This window comes from Gossypium hirsutum, chromosome A06, assembly GCF_007990345.1.
Source record: "Gossypium hirsutum isolate 1008001.06 chromosome A06, Gossypium_hirsutum_v2.1, whole genome shotgun sequence".
NCBI classification, from domain to species: domain Eukaryota; kingdom Viridiplantae; phylum Streptophyta; class Magnoliopsida; order Malvales; family Malvaceae; genus Gossypium; species Gossypium hirsutum.
In genome coordinates this window covers 116597744-116611565 of record NC_053429.1, presented here as the reverse complement: position 1 = coordinate 116611565, position 13822 = coordinate 116597744, and the positions used below count along the sequence as shown (strand labels likewise).

Sequence of the window (13822 nt, the reverse complement as noted above, 5' to 3'; positions counted from 1 at the left end):
AAAAATATACATTTATCTACTATTCTAACTATGAATGTGCACGTAAAATAGTCAAATAGAGCATAGAAATCATGAAAGAAGCAAAATAACTGAAGAAGATTGAGATAAAGGAGTAAACAAATGCAAGAGGGAGGAGCTTAGGCGTTAAAAATGTAGTTGAAGGCGGCGCACGAGTGTGGCAGGAGGCCGTGTGAATCTACAGCGGCTAGGGTTAGGGATTTTGGGTGAGGGAGATGATGAATAGTGAAGGGTCTTTATATATTTTGGGACACACGGCCAGGGAACACGCCCATGTTCCCCAAACTTTGCCCGTGTGATTCGCGAATTTTAAATTTGGGCGCGTCTGACAATTTACCCACACTTGTGTACCTTGGGCGTGTTGGTGCACACGGCCGTGTTTGTCTTTGTTCGCTTCTCCTATGCCCGTGTATGAAGGTCCACGCCCATGTTGTTTTGGCAGGTTCAGCCACAGTTGCTAGCCACGAGCGTGTCACACGCCTGTGTTAATTTGACAGGTTCATCCATGGTTTTCGAGCACGGGCGTGTGTTGTTTTGGCAGGTTCACCCACGGTCATGTCGCACAGTCGTGGCGATTTATCGTAGCCCGTGCTGGGGAAAATCTGTGCCCTGTTTCCACACGGTCCTAAGCACGCCCGTATGATTGGCCGTGTGTGCTTTCGAAAGCCTGCGTTCCATGAGTCGGTTAGTATGTTAGATGTTAAAACTAAAATTTAAAGAAATTAATATTGTTAGTGCTCGGGTTACCTCCCGAGAAGCGCTTATTTATAGTCTAAGCTCGACTTACCTCTCCATTGAATGGTCATGGTGGTTTGAGGAGTTTATACTCCTCATTCCTGCTGTGAATCTTATCAAAATAAGGTTTTAGGCAGGTATTGTTTACCTTGAAAGTGCCGAACTTGGGATAACTTACCTCAACTGTACCGAATGGGAAAATGCTAAGTACCGTAAGAGGAATTTCTTCATTTGGTTTGGCAGTGACAATGTGAGGCTCTGCAGCATTTAATAAAATTTTATCTCCGACCTTAAGTTAATTTGGAAAGGTATTGAGCTTGTTCTGGCGTAGTTTTGGTTTATCGTGTGTTCTCGGTTTATGTGACCGCCATTCATCTAGCTCTTCGATTTGTAGCCTTCATTCTTCATGAATAGGTCCTCTACTATTGCTTGAAAATGGCTCATGTACTTCATTCAAACTCATTTCTTGCCAAGTAGGTTGCATCATATTGCCAGTTTTAGTAGAATGGTTTAGACAATCACCTTCAATTTTCGATGTGTTGCTAGAATTGCGAGATTGAAGGATGATTGTTTCGTCTCTTACACGAAGTGTGAGCTCACCTGTGCCAACATCAATAATCGTTCCAGCAGTTGCTAAAAAGGGCCTTCCTAAAATCAAAGGAGTGTTGCTATCCTCATCTATGTCTAGAACAACAAAATCAACGGGAAATATAAATTTATCGATTTTAACTAGCACATCTTCAATAAACCCCTAGGAAATCTAATAGTTTTATCTGCTAATTGAATGCTCATCCTAGTCTGTTTGGGTTTCCCAAGACCTAGTTGTTTAAACATTTTATAAGGCATGACGTAATACTAGCCCCTAAATTAGCTAATGCATTATTAACATCTAAACTACCAATTAAGAAAGGAATCGTAAAACTCCCTGGATCTTTCAGTTTGTTGGGTAATTTATTCTATAGAATAGCTTAGCAAACTGCGTTTAGCTTCACATGCAAAGCCTCGTCCAACTTTCGCTTATTTGCTAAAAGCTCATTTAAAAATTTCATTGCGTTTGGCATCTGCAATAGAGCTTCAATAAACGGTAAGTTAATATGTAATTTTTTTAAGAGTTTAAGGAATTTACCAAATTGTTCATCTGAGCGGTCTTTTCTTGTCGCATTAGGGTATGGCACACGAGGTTTGTATTCTGTACTTACCGGTTTCTGCTCATTGTGGTCTACCTCACCTTTACCTTTGCTTATCTCAGTTTCTTGCTTTGGTTCTGGTTCAGGTGTGACTAACCCTTCCTCATCTTGACTAGTAATCGCGTTGAGTTGCTCCTTTAGGTTAGATTCTATGTTCCTTGGCAAGCTACCTTGTGGTCGTTTAGAAATCAACTTAGCAAGCTATCCAATATGAGTTTCAAGCCCTTGGATCGATGCTTATTGATTTTTAAGTACTGTTTCAGTATTCTGAAAATGAGTTTCTGACACCGATATAAATTTTGCTAGCATCTCCTCAAGGTTCAGCTTCTTTTCCTGTTGGTAGGGTAGTTGTTGGTAGCCTGGAGGTGGTCTCTGGTTTCCTTGGCTTCCCCATGAAAGATTTGAGTGCTTCCTCCAACCTGCATTGTAAGTATTACTATATTGGACTTGTTCCTCCTTGATGCTAGGGTTGAAGAGTTGATATTCTGTGTACACTCCTCCTCTATTTGAATCGCACCTCATCACAGGATGTACCTGAGTAGAACCACACAAATCGTTAATCTTTTTATTTAAGAGATCTACTTGGTTGGACAACATAGTAACCGCGTCGAGGTTAAAAACACCGGCTGCTTTTGTCAGCTTTGTTTGCATAACTTGCAACTAATAGTTATCTAGTGACATCTCCTCAATAAATTCGTAAGCCGCCTCAAGTGTCGTAATAGTTCTTCCAGCGGCTGCATCAATCATCTGTCGAGTCAACGGATTCAGGCCATTATGGAACGTTTGAACCTGTAGCCAAAGTGGTAACCCATGGTGAAGGCATCTTCTTAAAAGGTCATTGTATCTCTCCCATGCATCGTAGAGTGTTTCTAAATCCATCTGCACAAAAGAAGAGATATCATTACGTAATTTGGTTGTTTTAGCCGGTAGAAAATATTTTAATAAAAAATTTTCAGTCATTTGTTCCCAAGTAGTGATTGACTCTCGTGGTAACGAGTTCAACCATTGTTTAGCCTTATTTCTTAACGAAAAGGGAAACAACCGAAGGCGAATGGCGTCATAAAAAATGCCATTAATTTTGAAGCTATCGCAAAATTCTAAGAAATTTGCCAAGTGAGCGTTAGGATTCTTGTCCTGCAAACCATCAAACTAAACAAACTGTTGTATCATTTGAATTGTGTTAGGTTTCAGTTCAAAATTATTTGCATCAATAGCAGATCTAACTATACCTGACTCAGTTCCTGTTAAATTAGGTTTAGCATAATCATACATAGTGCACGAAGCAAGATTTTGATTAACAGCAATTGCAGGAAGTAGCAGATTTCCTTGGATTTCAGCCATTTCCTCGGTTGTGGTTTTAATATCATGCTCTTATGGTCCTCTTGTTCGTTCTCTGTGTATCTTAAGCTTCGCCTTATTTCCCTTTGGTTTCTGCGAACTGTGCGATCGATCTCACTGTCAAAAAGTAATGGTCTTGATGGGTTTCTTCTAGTCATAAACTATAAGAACCTGCCAGAAAAAGGGAAAAGAAAGAATTAGTAATAAAAATTAGAATAAAATTTAAATTGCAGTAAAGGTAAATGGCTAAAGTAATAAAAATTGAGTGTTCCTAATATCTTAGTTCCCCGACAACGGCGCCAAAAACTTGATACGAGATATTCGTGACAGGTTCTAAATATTTATAATGAATCGTTCTTGAAACTAACTATTATCACGATGAAGGCAAGTGTACTTATCGAACAGTAGTATAGCTTTAGCAAGACCGGATTATCGAACCCAAAGGAACTAAAAGTACTAGCTAGCCTAAGAATAATGGGGTTTGTTTTAACTAACTAATTAACTAAACTAAGAATTCACAGAAAATAGAATTGGGGAATTACTTTTGGAAAAACGATTGAATTAAGATAATACCAAGGAAAAATCCACCTAGACTTCACTTGTTATTTGACTCTGAATTGAACGATTTATTCATTTGACTTGATCCGTAGAAATCCCTAAGTTATATTATTATCCCTCTTGAGACTAACAACATCTAACCCTAGGTTGAATAATTGAAATCTCTTTCTAATTAACTCCCTAGGGTTGCATTAACTCGATCTATGGATCCCCTTATTAGGTTTCACCCTAATCCGGCAAAATCTTGTCACCCTATCTCTAGGCGCACAATCAACTCCACTTAATTATGACAAATGTACTCTTTGATAGGGTATATTCCTCCACTGAATAAGAGCTTAACTTGAATCAATATCCTGGAATATCAAGACAAGAATTAAGAACAAATAATTAAGAACAAGCCAAATATTTATCATACAATTCAGATAATAATAGCAAAATTTGTCTTAGGTTTCATTCCCGTTAGGTATTTAGGGGTTTTAGTTCATAACTAAAAAGGTAAACATCTCAGAAGAATAATGAATACAAAACCTAAAGAAAAACCCAAAACTCCTGAAGGGAAATTGAGGGGAGATCTTCAGTCTTGATGATGAATCCGACTTCTGATATGGATCAATCGGCTTTCCTTGAGCAGTTCCCTACCTCTTTCCTTGTGTGTCTTTTTTCCTCCTCCTCTAGGGTGTATTTATAGGCTTTAGAATGCCTAAGAACCCTCAAAATTGGCCTTTCCTGAATTCGACTAAACTTGGGCTCGGCAGAGACACACCCGTGTGACCCACCCGTGTGCGATTACTTCAGGCTGTGGTCAAGCCTGTTAAAGAGGCACGAGCGTGTGGTCCACCCGTGTGAGTCGTGCTTTGATTCTGCCAAATTGACACGGCCGTGTGGTCTGCCCGTGTAAGAAGGTCTAGGTCGTGTTGATTTTGTACATTGGCCCATTTTCTCTGTTTTTGGCCCGTTTCTCGTTCCTTTCACTCTCCTATGCTTACCTAAGTATAAAACATGAAATTAAGGCATTAGGAGCATCGAATTCACCAATTTTAAGGAAAAATCATGCTTAAAATGTGCTAAGCATGGGATAGAAATATGTATAAATTACGGTTTATCAAGGGTATTCTCGTGACCACTAAGAGGTGGTTTTTGGTTCTCATTGTTGGCCTAAGGAGGTGTGTGTCACCTTTTTCAGCCAACACTTGAAATCCAGTAGCAAAAATCCTTGTGAATGGCTTTTACACATCACTAGACTGTTCTAACGCCTTCACCACATGTTGACACATGGAGGCACGTGACTACACGTCACACACCAAACCTCCAGCGTCCTCCTACAAGGTCGACTCGATACTCTGACTAAGTCTCAACCATTGATTTGCTAGTTTGCTTCTGTCTTGAAGGGGGTTTATTTCTTGCCTCCTATTTTCATCATTATTCATCATTGTTCATTATTTCCTAATTGTTTTGGGAAATTTTCTATATGGTTCATTTGAATTTGTGGCAAATTGAATTTTAGGTTTGAGAAATTTATTACATGGGTCCTTTAAATTTTTGGTTGCTTGAATTTAATGTTATTATTTGGAGTTATTTGATTGAATTGATTATTCAATTATCTTCATGATAGGAGGTAGTAAAGTTTTTATTAATGATATGATCTCAATGATGTCAAAAATTACAAAGCACAAGTTGAATGATTCTAATTATCTAGGTTGGAGTAAAACAATTTGAATTTACTTACGAAGTATTGATAAAGATGATCGTTTGAAAAATAAACCTCTTATTGATTATACCAAGCAAGTGTGGCAGGGAGAAGGTGCTCAATCATTTTTGTAGATTTGAAATTCTATTGACAGTGAGGTAATTTATCTAATTAACCACTATGAATTTGTTAAGGAGTTAACGGAGTACTTGGATTTTTTATATTTTAGGAAGGGGAATATTTCTTGTATATACGAGGTATGCCAAGTACTCTATTATCTAGAGAAAGAAGATAAGTCTCTCAACGAGAACAAATGGTTGTCATGAGTTTCTTTGTTGGTTTTTTATCATCTTGACTTTGAGACTTACAAATCACAAATTTTGTCTGGTTCAAAGGTTTCATCTCTTCAAGGTGCTTTTACAAGAGTATTACACACTGAAAGTCTTACTCAGTCTATATTAAAAACATTGCTCTTATTGGTCATGCAAACAAGACAAGAGGATAGAGTAATTAAGATAAGGAATGGGAGTGATGGTGGCCACAAATAAGAAAACTTGAGGAATATTTTGTTATTGTTGTCATGAACCAGGCCACAAGCCTATGTGCTAGGTCGTGTGTTACACAAGAATGAGACACATGCCCGTGTCTCTGCCTGTATGGACGAAAATAGGCTATTCCATGACAATTAATTCATACCAAAATCAAGTCTTATACATGAAAATTAACCACATACAACGAATGTACCCATAGATACATCAAATGACATTATTTTCGTATCAATATTAAACTCATATTTGCCTAGATACCAATTTCACATTTACGCATATTATATCAAATATGCTAACTAACTTCAATCATCAATATGCCAATACAATTTTTATCAATCAACCATTTCAAACATGTACAATGATATGGACTTTTATACATAAACACCAAAACATATTCGTCACTAGCCATTCCAATGACTAGTCATAACCAATCATTTACATGTCATCATTGGCCATATTAACCTATACATGCCATTATAACCAAAATCAAATAATCCAAAATTACGTATAGAACCAATGGATAGTATGATATATCTCTGACAAGCTTCCAACCTAATCGAGCTTCTGATAATCCTAATACTCATAAAGTTATATTCATCAATTCACAAGGTGAATAAATCCACAACATTACTTATACATATTATCCCAAGCCTAGTAAAATTTTAAATATCTTTAATTCTTCCTAGTTTCTTTATTTTCATTTGTATTTCTTTATTTTCCACACTTATTCCAATGCTTGACACACAAGCCATAAACATATCATTCAACCATGGTAACAAGCTAGTGCATTTAGCCAAAGTCTTTTTCTAATTGATCACATGATAAGTCGTTTCATAAGAAATTGAATAATTTAAACAGCACTAACGTATTTTCAATTAAATACTTACCATTCTAATGCATCATATAAATAAAAAAATCACCATTCGACCAATAGCTTGGCACTTGTCTAAATATCAAGCAACAACACTGGTTAGCATACTTGTACAGATTACATATAATTTCAACATTGATAAACTTATTTTCCCGACAGGTTACACTTAAGTTTGTTACTCATCACAACAAAATAATTTCCTTGTATCAACATAATAAAGATAATCACTTATTACATGTCATAATACACATCATTCTTTTGTCGTTTCTTCATAAACATATATCATTCATTTCATTATATCAATATTTTATGTACCATTATTTCCAAGTATTTCAAGTATATACCAGTAATAATTCATTTCAAACTCATGCTATCTCATATCAGAACTTTGCCCGTTGGATCATTTAAATATCAATAGGTACACTAATTTCAGATCAATATCAATAATAACCATAAGTTTTTCAATATTAATTTCATATGTCACTTACCAATTTTTGTCAAATTAAAGAACGTCTTATGGATTTGAGTACATCATTTTCTTTATGCCATAGTCCAACTATGGTTTTACACTTGTATTGCCATGGCCCAGCCATAGTCTTACTCACGCAGTGCCATATCCCAGATATGGTCTTATCATCTTCATGATGTTATAGCCTAGCTACGGTCTTACACATGCACATATACTGCCATGATCCAACTATGGTCTTACGTTCACGATGCCATAACCCAATTATGGTCTTTTCACTGAGATGCCATAGCAAAGCTATGGTCTTACATTTACACACTTGCCATGGTCTTATTCGTCAATTCATCATTTATCATTTCACTTGTCACTGAACGATCGTACTCAATCCAACGTTCTACTTAATTTGAACATTCAAATCACTTTTCATATACTTTCAATAGCCACAATTCAATGACAAACACATGAAATAATACATTATTTCATTTCTAAGTTAACAAATAATCATAAAAGTTCAACCATATGAACTTACCTGGCTAAATTGCAAAAATACCAAGATTCAAGGGCATTTTGAAAATTTCTATTTTCCTCAATTTTTCACCCAATCTTGATCTCAATTAATAATTTCATTCAATTTATTAATTTAGACAATAAAACAATTCATTTCCTTAAACTTGGTCTTTTTTACATTTTTACAAAATTGCCCCTAAAGTTTTACTTTTATTCAACTTAGCCCCTGAGTCTAAAACATGCAAATTAGTCATTTTTAATGTAAACCAAAAATAGCTAAATATTCATATATTTTCCTCCTCCTCCTCTCCATTCCACATCCGTAATGAATATATATAATTCCACTATTTACATATATGTTCATATCAAGCTGTCCACTTGAGTCATAGTCACTAAATTATTTATATCTTGAGCTACAGAATTCTAAATTAAGATCCGCTTGTTGTTTTAAAAATTAGACTCAAATATATTTCTACCATAAAAATTTCATAATTTATAGTTTAGCCAATAAATACAATAAAATTTTCAAATTTATCCTTGTTCTGCTATTTGATAGCGTCAACCTTTCTTCACTAAAAAATAATTATCACTTAATACGGGGATTATATGATGATTCCATTTGTTTCTATTGAAAATAAAATAATTAAGAATTTAAAAGTATAAATTTATACCCCTAATTATTTTTTTACATTTTTTTATGATTTTCCAAAGACAGAACAGAGAAACCCGAAATCATTCTGACCTTGTCTCATAAAATTTATTATAACTCATAATTTACAATTCTATTTCTTACACCATTTCTTCTATGCGAATCTAGACTCAATAGAATTTAATTTCATACTTTATTTAACTCTAATTCGATTTCTACAATTTTTGGTGATTTTTCAAAGTTAGACTATTGCTGCTGTTCAAAACTATTTTAGAGCAAAATGTTTATTACCAAGTTTATAACACCCTTATTTCCTTTCTCTACAATATTTCTCATCACTTTCTCCTATTTCCCTTCACTAAAATATCAAGAACATAGAACCTTACATAAGAAAACTCTAGTTTAACATCATTTCCATGCTTTTTCAATAATATCAAACTTAAAAATGTGTTGAAATCTTGATGTTCTTACTTTGTCATATTGATTTCAAATTTTAACTTGATTTTCTCTATCATCAAGCTTTTATTTCTTAAATCTAACTTGATATTCTAGCTCCCCGTGGTCTCCTTATTATTTTTCTCTCTTGGTAACCATGGAAATTCTTTTGATTTTTAGGTGAAAATGGTGAATTTTTGGTGGAATGACCAAATTATAAATATCATCAACATAATCATTACATTCTAGAATTCTCCCTCTTACTAATTGACCATTTTGCCCTTCATGATCTTTTAAAATTCCATCCTCGAGTCATCAGTTAATTTGAAAAAATTACAATTTAGTCCCTCATAGTTCTTCACCTGTTCAATTGGTCCTAATTTATCCATTTTCCATAGTTTTTGGATCATTTCACCCTTAAAATATTTTCACTATTGGTCCTTTAACTTTTTCAGATTTACACTTTAACCCTTCAAACTTTGAGTATTTACTTTTTAGTAACAAAACTTTTCTCACTTTTACGATTTAGTCCTTTCTTGAATTAATATATCATAATATACTTCCCAATGTTGACATAACTCAAAATTTCCCTTTTATGTCACTTTATTTCCTTGTTTTACTATATCAAGGATAATATCTTACCTTCTTACTGTAGAAATTTTTGAGGTATTACAAGTGTAATCATTTTGTGCAAGTTGGAGAACCCCCTCCCCCCAAGCTTTTTTTGATGTGATGGTACATTTGGTTGTACACTTGCCTAATAAGGTCATTCTTAAAGGACCTGTACATTATCGATGGATGTACCTTGTTGAGAGATAACTCTATCTTTTAACCTTTTAAGTTTTATATTTTTAGGTAAAGTATAATAATTCAATAAAAATTCTTTTTCTACCTAATAGGTTTTTAGGAAAGCTCAAAACATATACATGGAAAAAGGCTCGTCTAGAAGGATGTATAGTTGAGGCATATGTTTCTACTAATTGCTTAACATTTTATCCTATGTATCATTCTAGAATTGAGACTATGAAAATTGAACATCGATAATGACAATGAATCGCAAAGAAAAAGAAAAAACAACACATAGAATTTTACATAGAAACATTTTTGAGAAAAAACCACGGGCAAAGAAGAAGAAAATTCATTATGTCGAAATTCTAATGATACAAAAAGGGTATAAACTATGCCTATTTATTGGTTTGTAAAACCATATTCTAATCAAAGTCAAATAGAAGTAATGCAATAAGGTTAAAACACCTTATTATAATCAACATCAAATAGATGAAGTAAACTTCTATACAGATTTCACTTGTGCAGCTTGTACCGTACCTATCTTTGCCCTCGTAGATCCTCCTATCCTGCCACTTGTATTTTATTTTAACAGGAATTTGGGTCAAACAATTTCTAACAAAGACAAATTTTAATTGAAAAGATAGAAATCATGATGGAGGGAATGAAATATATGATCCAAGTTTGCTTGCTATTTCAAGAAGTTTTTCCCTTTAGAAGCATCAGAATATGAGTCTTTGCACAACAAGAGTATGAAATGATGCAATGGTATATTCTAACAAATTGTGATCAAGTTGAACCATATTTAGAGTAGGTTTCTATTACAATAATTTAATTATTCAAGTAACTTTATATTTTATTGTAGAATAACTAACACTTATATTATGTTTATTATAGAGAACATAAAATAGTGGTGTGATGATTGAAAGAAATCATGAAGAGGACCAAATCAACTTGCACGGTTTTCTTATTGATATTATTCAATTAAGTTATATCAAAGATTATAGAGTCATTTTGTTTAAGTGTGAGTGGTTCCACTTAGATAGTAAAAAGAAAAGAGTTCATAAAGATGGTCATTTACTAAGTATCAATGTTAACAAATATTGGTATGAGAATAATCCATTTATTTTGTCAATTCAAGCAAAGTAAGTTTTTTTATGTGGAGGATACAATAAGGAAAAATTGGAGAGTAGTACAAAATTTTCACCATAGACACTTATATAATGTTTTAGAGATAGAAGTGCAAAATCATGAAATCTTTGATATTGGTGAAGAACAAGTAGATGAAGATACTAAAATGTATGAGTGTAATAATGAAGTTCAAATTTTAGAAAATGGATCACTACGTAGGGATGATATTTGATGGTCACTAAACTAACTATAAATATGACAAAGGTAAGCGCACCTATCGAACAATAGTATAGCTATGGTGAGTAGAAAATATCATATCTAAGAGGACTAAAAGTATTAGTAATTACTTTTTTTAATTATTTAACTGATAAACCATAATATATACATATTTTTACCCCATGCTTGTTATATTTATGGATTATTTTTCCTTGGTTTCATTGAATTCGATGCTCCTAATTCTTTAAATTCATGTTTTATACTTAGGTGCCCATAGGAAGGCGAAAAGAGCAAGAAACGGGCCAAAAACTGACAAAATAGGCCTAATTCAGCGTTTCACATTACCTAGGCATTTCCACACGGGAAAACCATACGCCCGTGTGTGACACACGGGTAGGCCACACTTCCGTGTGTCATGGCTGTGTCGACATTAAACCAATTCAGAATTGCACACGGCCTGAGCACCTTCACACAGGCGTGGCACACGGCCGTGTCCCTGTCGAGCCCAAGTCTAATTCTACTCAGAAAAGGCTAATTTTGGGCTATTTTGGGCATTCCAAAGTCTATATAAACACCCTAGAAGAATATTAGAGGGCACACGGAGAGTACAACGCAGAAAATACTCAAGGTCAGCCATCGAAATCATCCCGGAAGTAGGATCTCCTTTAAGACTATAGATCTCCATTCAAGATTTACCAAAGTTTTGGGGTTTCTTTATGTTTTGTTGTTTTCTCAATCTTGATATGTTTCCCTTTATTATTATGAACTAAATTCCCTAAATACCTAAGGGAGATGAAACCTAAGACGAATCTTATTACTATTTGAATTATATGATAAATACTTGTTCTTATTCTTAATTGTGAATTTAAACCTTGCTTTAATATTCCAGGATATTAATTCAGGTTTTTAATGTGCTTATTCAGAGGAGGAAAGTTCCCTGTTTAATAGTAGATCGCCCATAATTAAGCGGAGTTGCATGCAATCTTAGAGATAGGACGACATAAATCTGCCGGATTAGAGTCAAATCTAATAAGGGAATCCATAGATCGAGTTAATGCGACAATAGGGGTTTTAATTAGGAAGAGATTTTGATTAATCAACCTAGAGTCAGTTTTTTTTAGTCTCGAGAGAGATATTAACATAAATCAAGGATTCCAACGAATTAAGTCAAGTGAATAAATCATCTAATTCAGAGGTAATAAGTGAAGTCTAGGTGAATTCTTCCTTGGGTATTGTTTTCTCCATTGGTTTTCCTAAAGTATTTTCCAAATTTTATCTCTGTCATAGTCTTAGTTAATGAGATAGTTAATTTTAGTTTTTAAAACATCCCTTCGATTCTTAGGCTAGATAATAAAAAGATAGTAATTTCTAGTACTTTTAGTCCTCGTGGATACGATATTTCCGATCTCACCTCAACTATACTACTATTCGATATGTGCGATTGCCTTAGTTGAATTTTTAGTTAGTTTTACAGCCATCAAGTTTTTGGCGCCGTTGTTGGGGACTAAAATATTAGGAACGCTTAATTTTTATTACTTTAGCCATTCTTTATTTTTTATTGCAATTTAATTTTTTTTTACTAAATCTCATTTTCTCTACTTCTAACAGGTTTTTATAGTTTATGACTAGAAGAAACCCGTCAGGACCTCTACTTTTCGACAGTGAGATTAAAAGCACAGCTCGCAGAAATTGAAGATAAATAAGGCGAAGCCTACAATACATAGGGGAAGGGAAAGAGGACGATATTCATACCACAATCGAGGAGATGGTTGATAATCAGAATAATTCGTTACCTCTTGTGGTTGCAGCAAATCCAGTAGATCAGAATCTTGCTCCTCGAACTATGTATGATTATGCTAAACCTACTTTAACAGAAACTGAATCGAGTATAGTTAGGCCTACTGTTGCTGCAAATAATTATGAACTGAAACCTAATACGATTCAAATGATACAACAGTTTGTTCAGTTTGATGGTTTGCAGGACAAGGATCCAAACACACATTTAGCAAATTTTCTGGAATTCTGCGACACCTTTAAGATCAATGGAATTTTTGACGATGTCATTCGTCTTCAGTTTTTTTCCTTTTAATTGAGAAACAAGGCTAAACAATGGTTGAATTCGTTACCACGAGAGTCAATCACCACTTGGGAACAAATGACCGAAAAATTTTTACTTAAATATTTTCCGCCAGCTAAAACAGCTAAATTAAGGAATGATATCTCTTCTTTTATGCAGATGGATCTAGAAACTCTTTATGATGCATGGGAGAGGTACAAGGACTTATTATGAAGGTGCCCTCACCATGGGTTACCTCTATGGCTGCAAGTTCAGACCTTTTACAACGGTGTGAACCCTTCAACAAGGGAACTGATCGACGCAGCCACCTGTGGAACTTTAAACAACAAAACACCTGAAGAGGCTTACGAATTTATTAAAGAGATGTCACTGAATAACTATCAGTTGCAAGTCATGAGAACAAAACTGACAACAGCAGCTGGTGTTTTCAACCTCGACGCGGTCACTATGCTATCCAACCAGGTAGAACTTTTAAATAAAAAGATTGATAGTTTGTATGGTTCGACTCAGGTACATCCAGTGATGAGGTGTGATTCAAATGGAGGAGGAGTACACAACACAGATTATCCATCCTTCAACCCTAGCACCAAGGAGGAACAAGTCCACTATATGC

The 13822-nt window shown here is 34.6% G+C and overlaps 2 non-coding genes across 2 annotated transcripts; one reads left to right on the top strand and one right to left on the bottom strand.

The window, feature by feature from the left end:
- The first annotated feature begins 2745 nt into the window (after nucleotides 1-2745).
- LOC121231006 (small nucleolar RNA R71) lies at nucleotides 2746-2852 on the top strand. The gene has a single exon (XR_005929076.1). It is a non-coding gene; the product is annotated as a small nucleolar RNA R71 (small nucleolar RNA).
- A 10483-nt stretch (nucleotides 2853-13335) lies between these two features.
- LOC121231003 (small nucleolar RNA R71) lies at nucleotides 13336-13442 on the bottom strand. Its single transcript, XR_005929073.1, has one exon. It is a non-coding gene; the product is annotated as a small nucleolar RNA R71 (small nucleolar RNA).
- Between the last annotated feature and the right edge of the window lie 380 nt (nucleotides 13443-13822).